General features: G+C 38.0%; 1 pseudogene; it reads left to right on the top strand.

Moving 5' to 3' along the window:
* Nucleotides 1-9572: 9572 nt before the first annotated feature.
* On the top strand, nucleotides 9573-10288 carry LOC110213496 (chymotrypsin-C pseudogene; annotated as a pseudogene).
* The last annotated feature ends 295 nt before the right edge of the window (nucleotides 10289-10583 follow it).

Raw genomic sequence — 10583 nt, 5'->3', positions numbered from 1 at the left:
ATCTATATCTATCTATATCTATCTATCTATCTATCTATCTATCTATCTATCTATCTATCTATCTATATATCTATCTATCTATGTATATATATATATATTTCTGTGTGTATGTGTATATATACACATACACACAAATATGTGTGTATTACATACGTGTGTACATATGTACTACATATATGTAAGTATAAATTCTTTGTAAAGCATAAAATACTCTATAAACTTACAACATTATTAGTATTAGGAACACAACTGTCCTCTTCTCAAATTTTACAACTTTACTTATAGACTGAACTAGTAATGCTTTGTAATTGAAAGTATGTTGGACTTTCCAGGAAGACCAGTTCAAATCCAGCCTTCAATTCTTATTTTCACCAGTGTGACATAGAGCAAGTCACCTCAACACTCTGGGTCTCAGCTTCTTCATCTCTAAAATGAGAATAATACCTATGGAAGCTCCTCAGTGGTGTGTTGGTAAATGTCTAACAGCTGGCTCTTCAGGGGAAAAAAATAATGGGGATTTTCAAGATTTCCTCTATCATTTTCTTAAGTCTCCATAATCAACAAAACATAAATCAACCTTGATTTATGTTTGCCAATGAGGTGCAAATACTCATGCTGAAAATTTAACAATTAGATCTTATTAGTCAAAAAATGATCTGAGGCTACCTCATAGCTTTGTGACGATGTTCAAACTAAATCATGTATGCAAAATGCTTTGCATGCAAGCATTAAAGTGCTATGTAAAAAAAAACAGATTGTATTATATATTAGAACCTTGACATTCATATTCATATAACTCTTTGTGGTTAGTGAAGCACTTCAGATATTTTATCTCACGTTATCCTCATGACAACCCTGGTATGTCAGCACTATTAGTATTTCTGTTTTACAGAAGAGGAAATTGAAGCTAAATCCCATTATATTCTGGCTCATTACTGTTAAAATGGTGAATTGAATTCTGTTTCTCAAATATAGCAGGACACATAGAAAGCCTAGTATAATACAGTTAGTTAAAGCTACTTTCCAAGATGGACTTCAAATTCGTTCAATCCTTTGTACTTGCTACTGAGAAATGGTGCCAAATGTCATCTTCTGTTAGCAAATTCACCCCAGCTTCTGCTCTGATTTTCGCATGGAAACTACAAATTCATAAGCAACTTCTTAATTATTTTATTTGAACCAGGAATTTTATCCAAGCTGATGCCTGGTATTTCTGCCTTCTGTGACTTGGGCATGTTATAATAGCCTTGGCAGAATTGGAAGGGAAGCAAAAGGGAAAGTAACAGTGAATTCTTGCATTTCCTTTTTCCTTTTTTTTTTTCCTTCTTGATTTAAACTAAAGGAAAACCTCTAGTCACCAGAGGAACATGAATCTCTCCTCTCTCTGTGGACCTATGTCACTGGTTGGGTTTAGAGTGAAAACATTTTCTGGGTCTCTAGTCTTATGACTCACACTGAAGGGACACAGAAAGACATTTGCATTTTCTTAGAAGACTTTTTAACTCAGCTGCTCTAACAACTCCTTTTGAGCAAGGGGAAATTAGCTAACTTTGAAGATCAAAGCCTCCTACTCTATGTTTCTTCCTTACCACTGTAACCGGATCTGTAACTGACAAGGTCTAGAGATATAGGGTGGAGAGAGTTCGCAGAGTGTAGAGGGGTGGGGAACAAAATGAACCCTAAAGGAATAAAATGTCGCCTTCAAGGTACTATAGGCTTCAATGGGAGGCTGTTGATCGCCTCCATTTCTCTAGGAGCCGGAAGGTGGCATCTGTCTCCTTATTTGTAAGATCTGAGCCTTTATCCTTATTGAATGTGTTTAAATTTGTGCTCCCAAATAGGAGAGGCAGTGTGGTATGATAAGCATTGTGTTGAATGTGGACTTAGAGGACCCAGGTTCAAATCTTCACTCTATTTGCTACTTACCTATGTGACCATAGGCATGGCACTTCACATCTCCGGGCCTCAGTTTGCTCATTTCTTAAATGAGGGTGAATAGGATTAGATGTCTTCTAAGTCCTTTTCAGGTTCTGTAGCCTGTCATATGCTTTGTATATTAAAGAATGGCAATATTTTTGTCCTTAAAAATTATAACAGAATGGCTGCCCACACGATGAGATTTGACAGCCAATAAATAACTACATGTAACTAGTCCAGGGGAGCATTGCTTTGGATTCATGGAGAAGCTCAAATAAGTTTTCAAATAATTATGCCCCACATGAATTTGCCAAACACTTTGCCTGCAGCTTTAAAAAGGTTATGGATTAAGCAGTGCTAAGAACATCAAAATCTTTGTAGGATCTTCACCAGAATGGTGAAGTAATCAGAAGCTAAGGGGAAAAAAAATCTTTCTCATCACATCTGCTTTTGTCTGGGCTCAAATCCACATCTCCAATGACTTGGTCTAAGCTTTGGAGAAAGAGCTAAAATATATATCCCCAATATACAAGGAAAAAAGGAAAATGGTCATTTTTCTTTTCTACCAGAAAAACTAGGTTTTTATTCACTGTGGCAGAGTGACTCCAACACTACAAATCAAACTGTACTAGCTTATAATGAGAGGCAGACAAAGCATTTCTATAAAAATCAATCAATCAATCAACATTTAATTGCCTACTAAGTCCTTCTGTTTATAATTCAGATGCAGTTTTAATTCAGTTTGTTAAAATGTCATATTTGATGCCAAAGGAATATATTTTTAAAGCTTTTGTTTTCTCAAACTTAACAGGTTCCCTTCTTTGATACTTCTCCATGTCTTACCAAATGTACAGAGTGTTTCAAAAGTCTTAGTGCAGTTTGAAGCTATTAAAACTTAGAATGATTGGTTTTAAGTTGATTTGAAAGACACATGTAGTGGTGTTTGCCTGGCTCTGAAGTTACTGAAACTTAAAACTGCACTATAAGTTTTGGAGCACCTTGTATAAAGAAGAAATGCCTTACTTACCCTGACTTAAACGTAGAGCCTTTTCCAGTCTGGCTGTGATCTATCTCTGCAGCTTTATCTCTAAGGGTATTCTGGTAAATATTTAACAACCAGATTTCCTGGAGCATGCAAAGCATACTTTTAAGTTTAATCTTCATTATTAGCATTGTTTTCTTAAATCCATACAATTAACAAAACCATAAATCAAACACTGATTTGTAGTTTTCTAATTTCTAAGGTGTAAATCCTCACCCTGAAAATTTAACGATCAACTCTCCTGAACCAGTTCAAGTTGACTCCATAAAACCTCTGCTTGTCTCCCCTTACCTCCTTTCTGTGCCTTGTGTTCTAACCAAAATAGACTACTTGCCATTTTGTGAACATGTATTCCACTTTGCTAACGTAATGCCTTTGCCTCAGCTGTTTCATATGCTTAGAACATCCTCTTCCAATCCCTACCCTTAAAATCAAAACAATCCTTCAAGTTTCAGATCAAATGCCACCTGCTCCAAAAAGCCCTTCCTAATCTAGCTCCCTTGTTCTCTAATCATCATCATCATTCACATTGATATAGTGCTTTGAAGTTTGTGAAGCACTTTATACATGGTACATAATTTGTGATCTGTTTCTCCACTGAATTCTTATCACAACCTTTACATACTCTCCAAGGCACTTAGTAAACTCTACTTCAACATATTAATAGAAATGTTACCTTACCCTTTATATATTGTATACAGGGAAGATAGTCAAAGATAGTGTCCCAATAATTCTTGTACTCCTCTTACTGAGGTATATGAGGTGTTCAGGGAGGACTAGCATCGTCGATATGAGGGCTTGCTGAGGCCTTTTCAGGGCTTAAAGCTTGGTCAGACATCAAAGACACCAAGGTCATCCTGGACCATTGCCAGTCTTCCTGACTTTTGTCTTATCACTGGACATTGATGATTATGGAAGAGATCTGATGACTGTGCAATTCTTCCTCATTTAAATCCAATTCATGCACAAGTTAAGATATCACCCATGATGTCGTTGGTCCTTTTCAAAAACAAACAATGAGCAACCTCTCTCTCAATGACAAGCACAGTATCTTCCACCTAGTTGCTCAGTAGGTTTTTGTTTAATGAATCAGTAAATTGATCATATAGTGTTCCAGGGAGTAAATTCAAAAGTAGATAATTCTAATCAAATTTAGAAGTGAGTTCTAAAGACAAATTCTTCATCTGCCTCAAACCCATGAAATTGGTGTTTTCCCCCATGTCTGGACATCAGGCTACAACTATCATTTCTTGCAGCTATTAATATTAGCTAGCATAGTGCCTTAAGGTTTACAAAACTCTTTACAAATATCTTGGATGAAACTCACAACAATTCTGAGGGGTAGGTGCTATTATTAACCCTAATTTACATTATGAAACTGAGGCTGAGATGTTAAGTGACTTCTCTATGGTTAAACAACATGTGTCTGAGGCCACATTCCATTGTGCCATATAGCTAAGGTAATTTTCACAAAACTGACTGGGCAAGCAACATGACATGCGCTCTCAAATCAACTTTTCAAAACAAATTCAGTTGGAGAACAGAGACAAAGACACAGAGTCAGCAAGTTTTGTTTGCTGACAAAATTGTGAGAAAAGTTCATTGGAGTGCACCAAAAAGAGAGAGGAAGCATCTGGTGGCTTCCTGTTTTAACAAATTATTGTTGCTACATAGTTCTTAATCACAGGAAGTCATTGAGGACAAAGTACTGATTGGCCACTCAAGATATGGATCTGACCATCCAATTAGTCCATTCTCTTTGGATTGTTTGCTATGGTTAACTATGCGGACAGTATCTATAATTAAAAGAAAGATTTGGATACTCACTATTTGGATACAAACAGAATGGAGTGCAATAGGTTATGTCACCATATTGATGTGGAAATATAGGATTCCTTGAATTCTTCCCCAAAATTCTATTAGTAGATGGCAAATTGCCTATTCAAACCCCATATTCAAAATTTTACTGAAACATGACATTCCCTTCATAGCCTCCATGCTTTTGCAGTTGTTGTCCTCTGTGTCTGGAATGTTTTCATTTCTTACTTCCATATCTTGGAATTCTTGATTTATTTTGAGTCTAAACTCACATGCCATCATCTTCCAAAGGTCTTCTGCAGCCCCCCAAGGTGTTAATGCCTTCACTGTAAGGTTACCTTCTATCTATTCTGCATTTTTCTTAAATAGAAATGCATTGGGGGTAGTGGTGGTGGTGATGATAGTCATGATGGTGGTGGTGGTTGGTAATTATCCTCTCCCCTATTAGAATGACAGCTCAGTGAGGGCAGGGCCTATTTTCACTTTTTCTTGGTATCCTTAGCACTTTATACAATGTCTGACATATTAGTAAGCAATTAATAATGCTATTGATTGCAAAATCCTATTGATTGATTAGTTGATTCATCTTAAACAGAAAATGAATTTCAGGATTCAGATATTAGCCTACCATGCTAAATACATTTCTGTGATGGAATCTCAAACCTCATCTTCCTTATTTCCTGTTGATCTTTCAAAACCCACTCCAACATCTGTCTTAACCCCCTTTAACCCATCCAAACACTATCGAGTGATAGTTTCAGCTCTATACTGTGGAAAAACAACTAAGGTGAAGTATAACTATAGGAAAAAGACATCTTTTCAACCTTTGTCATACTGTGAGCCTATTGCAACTATGAAATAGATAAAAAGAGTAGCTTAAAGGTGTATATTGAAATGACTACAAATAAGCGTTTAATGGGTGCTGCCTAGGGTACATCAGTAACCCTCTAAATGATCAAAAACTGTAGCTGCAGGCAAGGTCCAAACCCACCTGTTCATGTAAAGACATTTCCAAAGGGCACTAATGTTCTGCATGTAGCCTAACATTTTTTTTTAAATCCTGGGATGAACGCAATACATTTTTATCACTATTTCTACTTGTCAACAAAAACCTGCAAAAAGCAAAACATAGACTGAAGATTAAAATTGCAATTCTATTCCTGATTCATTTGGGTTTTAGGGTGCTATAAGTATGATAACCATATACAGTATCACCACCCCCACCCCACACTTTCCTCTTACCCTCCCAAACTCCCCTTCCCCAACTTGCTATTATATGCTGGAGGAAGAAGATTCAGAATTTGGTTAACTTCAATTAAATGCAACAAATGTTTGTTATTATAGTTATTAATGGTTTTTATTGCTATCATCCCCAGCAAGCTCCCCCTCAAATAGAGCCCTACCTTGTAACAGACATTCAGTTAAACAAACAAACAAAAAGAGATACATGAACCATGCCTTGCAGCAATTGCTTATTCAATATCCATAGTCCACCACCTCTCCACTAAGAGGAAGGAGACGTGTTTCATCTTCGGTCCCCTGGAGACAAGGTTGATCATTGCATTGATCTAAATTCTGATGTCCTTTGGTGTTGTTTTCCTCTTCATTACTATATTCATTACAATAGACATTTAAGTACTCACTGTGAACATAATACTGCGTTAGGTACTACATAAAAAGAGAAAAAATGGAACAATCTTAGCACTCAAAGTGTACATTGTATTTCTACAGTCGATGCCAGAACTTGTCCTGTCAGCAAGAACAATCCTAAGCAAAGCTGTAAAAGTGGTTTTATTTGCCTTCAATATCCTTCTCCTTTCTTCAGGTACTCAATATGTCTAGAAATGAATTCATTACTTTTAACCACCTTCCTCTGCTTCCAAACATCTCTCTTTCTATAGAAGGCACCATCATTTGTCCAGGTTTCAATTTCATAATCTTATCTTTATCCTGGAACTCCTCACTCTCCCTCACCCCAGTTATCCAGGGTGTTGCCAAATCTTAGTGGCAGTAGACAACATTGTTCCCATCTGATACTTCCTTTTCACTCAAAAAAAACTAACACCTTAGTTTAGGCCCTCATCACCTCTCATCTACATTATTGTATCATCCTCTTATCTGGTCTCCCTTCATCTCTCACCACTTTAATCTAACCTACACCCTGCTGCCAAAATCATTTTGCTAAAGCAGAGATCTAACTCCACTAACTCCATCTAATTCATCAAACTCCAGTGGCTTCCTATTGACTCTAGAATAAAACAGACATTTCTCTGTTTAGCTTTTAAATCCTTAATCAACTGAGCCCCAAACTACCATGGCAAGCTTTGCAAATTATTCCACTTGTACTTTTCAACCCTACCAAATCAGCCTTCTCTCTGCTCCTTGCTTGCAATATACTCTCTCCTGTCTCCCACTTTTTCATTGTTGGTTCCCTATTTCTAGAATGCACTCAATCCTTACCTCTGCCTCATAGAGTCCCTCCTTTCCTTTAAAATAAATCTCAGACACTGTCTTCTTCATTAAGCTTTTCCTGATCCTCCTACTGCTAGCGCCCTCCCTCAACCTTTCTAAAATTACCTTGTGAATATACATGCACTGTTTGCACAGACACACATGAGTGTGTGCCTGTACATACAGTGAAAATAGACTATGAACTTAACATAACTCCCACACACTAAAATATATGATTCTAGATGATGCTGTGAATGATTTACTCCAATTTTCACATCCTCTTTATATTTTGTCCTCTCCTATTAGAATGTAAATTCCTTGAGAGGACTGTGTGCTTAGCACGGTGCCTGGAATATAAGTGTTTAAAAATGCCCCATCTGTACTTGTGTATAGTACATAGTAATAAACATTTATTAAGCACCTATTTATGTCTAAGACAAGGTTTAGATAGATACAAATAAGAAAAAGATAGAAGATACAAATAAGAAAAAGAAATATAGTACCTGCCCTCAAGGAGCTTACAATCTAGTGGAGAAAGACAATATACAAAAGGAAAGATAGAAAGAAGTGATAGGTGGGGAGGTGAAATCATGATCGTCCATATATGGACCTCATATGATGTGCATCTGGACCACTCCATGTATGATTATCTATGGATTATGCCTATATTCATATATAATTACATATATGTTAAATTTAGATTCATGCTGTACGTGTTTACATATTTTTGCTGTCCCTTTCTTAGGACAAAAGCTCATTGTGGACAAGAATTGTTTTGTTCTTTGTATTTGCATTCCTTGAGATTACCACAATGGCTGGTAAGTAGCAGGTGCTTATTTGTTAATTGATTACTTGGTTGTACATTCCCTTTGCTTCTTTACTGCCATACAAACTTGCCCTCAGTAGAAGGATATGGGAAAAGATTCATGAGTGCATGACAGGAAGTGGACTTCATGAGCTAACCCTCTTAAGGTCATTTGCACCACATCAGGGAAGAAGGACTTAATCAAATGGAATGATGGACATTAGAGGATCAGAAATAGAAATGGAGAGGTTTTGTTGTCTTTTGTTTATTTGTTTTTAAGTGGGAGAGATAAAAGCCTTCCTAGAGCTTCACAGATCACACCAGGAGGGCAGGTGCCTTCTTTTTATGTTGATTTCAATTGTAAAAGCTGCCAAAAAGTGAGTGCAGGGAGCAGAAAGATCTCTTGCCTTCCTCTTCAATGGAAGACACAATCTAAGGTAGTAAGTGGAAGTACCTCCTCCTTTGCTAAAGAGAATCATAGTCCAAGACTTGTAGAGCAGTAATTCTTAAACTTTGGGGGGGGGGGTCATAAACTCTTTTGGCAGACAGATAAAGCTTATCAATTGTTCTCAGAATGTTTTAAAGTGCATAAATTACATAGGATTACCAGGGAAATCAATGATAGTGAAGGACAGTTATTAAAATGTTTGTTAAAAAAAAGTTGACAGATATCTCTTTAAAGGAAATATCACCTTTAGATGAAGAAACCTTAGTCATTGTCTGTACTGTGCTATACTGAAAATATACCGGATTTGGAGTTTTATAATTTGGCTTTTATGCTTACTAACTAGTGCAACTTGGGTGAGTAACATAACTTCCGTGGGCTTCTGTTTCATTATCTGAAAAATAAAGGAGTTGCACCACATAGTATTCAAGGTCCTTACAACTCTAGATCTATGAACCTATGCTTTAGTCTACTTCCACCCATTTAAAAGAAATAAATTGAGTACCAGAACCTAAAAAAGATTAATATCTATTACAGATTTTCCCTGTAGCAATTGCAAGCTTTTTGAGATAAACATTGAGACTACTTGATGATTGTGTTAAATTCTAAAAGGCTGATGAACAATCCAAAACCTATGTAGAGAGAAAAAAAAAACATGGAAATAAGGTTATTTAAAATGCCATAGTTTGAGGATTGGCTGCAGCTATATTTGGTACCGGTGTGACCTTGGAGAAAATACAGTGTCACTAGAGCTCATTTGTAATATGAAGGGGTCTGACTACATGATTTCTGAAGCTTTCAGCTCTAAATCTACCATCCTGAGTTTTAGGGAAGCATTTTTTGCTTCAGGAAGCACCACAAAATGAAAAGAATTACCTCATGAAATACTGAGTCTCCCATCCCTGGAGTTGTGCAAGCAAAATTTGAGTGGAGTACTTGTTGGGGAGTTCAAGGTGTTGGACTGTATCAGCTCCAAACTCCTTCCAACTTAAGAAATCACAAATTAAAAAAGCAACAGAAGTAGTGAAGAGGGGAAGTTGGGAACTAGGACATAATCTTCTAGGCCAATTTAGAGAAATGGCCAGCAAGAGAAAATGCTGACTGGAGAGGACATCAGGCCCCACAGCTGGGCTTGGCAGGTCTCCCTCCAGTACCTTCAGGATGGCAGCTATAGACATACCTGCAGAGGGACCCTGATCTCTAGCCAGCATGTCCTGACTGCACCCACTGCATCAGCAATAGCAGAAGCTACCGAGTGTTTCTGGGCAAGAATAGCCTGGTAGAGAAAGAGGATGGCTCTGTGACAGTGGCTGTGGATACAATTTTTGTCCATGAGAAACGGAACTCCTTCTTGCTGTGCAATGACATCGCCCTCATCAAGCTGGGTGAGCCTGTGGAGCTGAGTGACACCATCAAGGTGGCCTGCTTGCACTCAAAGGACTCCCTGCGGCCCCAGGACTATCCTTGCTACATGGCTGGCTGGGGCCGCCTCTGGACCAGTGGCCCCATCACTGATGTTCTCCAGCAAGACCTGCTTCCCACAGTGGCCCATGATACATGCACTCAGAGAGACTGATGGGGCAGCATGGTGACCCAAAACATAATGTGTGCTGGAGGAGATAGCGTCATCGCAGCATGCAATGGAGACTCAGGTGGACCCCTGAAATGTGAGGATGCAAATGGAGCCTGGGAAGTGACAGGTATTGTGAGTTTTGGTTCTGGCTTCAGCTGCAACACAGCTAAGAAGCCTACAGCCTTCACCCAGGTTTCTGCCTACATTGACTGGATTAATGAGAAAATGCTGCTCTGAAAGATCGCCAGCCTCTCTGCTGGGAATCCCCTCGATGTTTCCCAATAAACACTCCCATTCAGTGTCATCTTGGATTTTCAATAAAGTCTCCTCTCCTGCCTGGACTGGACTGGAATTCCTAGAATTCCTGGGAAATATCCCTGGAATATTCTCACCCTGACTTCATATGCTTATATGAGAACTAAGTTCAGTCAATCTATTAACAAGCATCTATACCGTGGAAAAGCACAGTTGATATAAAATAATGCTTACTCTCAAGCTGCTGGTATTTAATGGGTCCAAATGAAAGGGCTCC

The sequence above is a fragment of the Phascolarctos cinereus genome, unplaced genomic scaffold (genome assembly GCF_003287225.1).
Source record: "Phascolarctos cinereus isolate Bilbo 61053 unplaced genomic scaffold, phaCin_HiC Scaffold_5;HRSCAF=322, whole genome shotgun sequence".
NCBI lineage: Eukaryota > Metazoa > Chordata > Mammalia > Diprotodontia > Phascolarctidae > Phascolarctos > Phascolarctos cinereus.
This window is presented reverse-complemented; position numbering and strand designations above follow the sequence as displayed.